Below are 1,933 nucleotides of genomic sequence, written 5' to 3' on the forward strand. Positions count from 1 at the left end.
CCCCATTCTGAATTTTTATTTTTTTAGGTTTTTACGAAATGAAGACTGCCTGTGAATTAAACCATGGTCTAATGCTACACGCTTTGATCACTAAACGTAATAATGACATACTACCGAGTGAATTAATATCAGTAATCAGAGAAAGAATGGACGGAGTTAGAAAAGGATCCAGATGCGAAGATAATAAGTTACAATTTGGTAAAGGAAAATCAAAATCCGCAGCGAAAAGAAGAGCACGACACCTAGAACGATGTCACAAATGCGGAAAATGGTCACATGGAGGTAAATGTTCAAATAATCAAACCTATTCAAATACCGAATTTGTTACTTTATGCAGAGACGGACCGTTCATATGTTTAGAAGAAAAGACAATGAATGCTCGAGGTTACGCCTATGCAGCCATGGAAAACCAATTAAACCGACTATCTTATGAATATAATAGATCATATAACTAAGAAATCTATTTCACAGGTATGTCTGTACAGTTTTTAGTTTTTATTTTTATTTTTAACCTTTTGATAATAAACGCTAATTTGTTCGCTAAAAAGTATTAAATTGGTATTAAATAAAATTAGGTTTGGCGACCGAAATTATTGATATCGTTTAAAAAAATTTATTACATCACTGCGAAATTTAACGTTTATTCTTAAGGTATAAATATCTTTAATCAATCAACCCAAAATATTTCAAAAATTCGTCATGAGTTAAATTAGGTCTTGGAACCGAAATTACTTTACCGAAAAGAGGGGCGCATATTTTTGATAATATTTGATTGATTAAAGTGGGATAAAAAGACAAAAAGATTTTTAATTTTATTTTTACCATGTTTTTAAAATTAATATTTAAATCTTAAATTAATATTGTAAACTTTGTAAAAACAATATATTTAAAATTGTAAATATTTGAAAAATTAATATAAGTTTGGTGTGAATTTATAATATAAATTTTTAAAATAAGTTTGATGTGAATTTATAATATGAATTTATAAATTAAGTCTGGTGTGAATTTTTAAAAATATGAATTTTTAATTTTATGCATTTCAAATTTTAAGTTTGGTGTGATTTTTTTTTATATATATTAATTTTGAATTTTATAATTGTGTGAATTTAAAAACAAAAATTTACTCTATCTCATTAAGTTAAAAATATGATTTTTAAAATTTGTCGTAAGTTGAAGACTAGGTCTTTGAACCGAAATTGCTTTATCCGAAGGAGGGACGAGAACTTTTATTATCATTATTTTTAATCTTATTGATTTAAAGTATGCCAAAAAATTTAGCTTTTAAAACAATCGCTACAAAAAGACAAATTTTGAAATTTTGTCGAAGGACGGACTAGGGCATCGTCCCGAAACGACCTCGTCCTAAAAAGAAACAAAATTTTAAAATTTTATTAATTCTAAGTTTTAAAAGTATAAGGTTTTTATAAAAAAAAAAAAAAAAAAAAAAAAAAAAATTAAAATACCAGAAATCAGACCCCATGCGACTCGCATGGGGTATAGACATATATCATGCGACTCGCATGATGAGTAAAATCTGGTCAGATACAAAAAGTTCCAGCGGCTGTTTCTTTCTCACAATACACACACATATACACGAACTTGCACCCAAACTCTCTCAATTTTTCACCAATTTTCACCAAATTTCTTGCAAAACTTCACAACAATCATGCCTAGATTCAGTAGTCTCAACCCCTTCAGGAGAAAGGTAAAGATTTCACCCCTAATCTCTTTAAATTCGAATTTTTGTGTTCTTGAGCTAGAAAATTTATATTTTGATTTTGTTAAATTTAGGTGTAATTAGAGCTAAATTGTTGTTATATTATGCATGTATATCCTAGATAGAAGCTATTTAGCATGAATTGAAGCTAAAAACTTCAAATTTTTAAGAATCTAGGGTTTGTGTTCTTGAGCAATTTGGGGCTTTTTGATATAA

This window comes from Rutidosis leptorrhynchoides, chromosome 10 (genome assembly GCF_046630445.1).
Source record: "Rutidosis leptorrhynchoides isolate AG116_Rl617_1_P2 chromosome 10, CSIRO_AGI_Rlap_v1, whole genome shotgun sequence".
Taxonomy (NCBI): domain Eukaryota; kingdom Viridiplantae; phylum Streptophyta; class Magnoliopsida; order Asterales; family Asteraceae; genus Rutidosis; species Rutidosis leptorrhynchoides.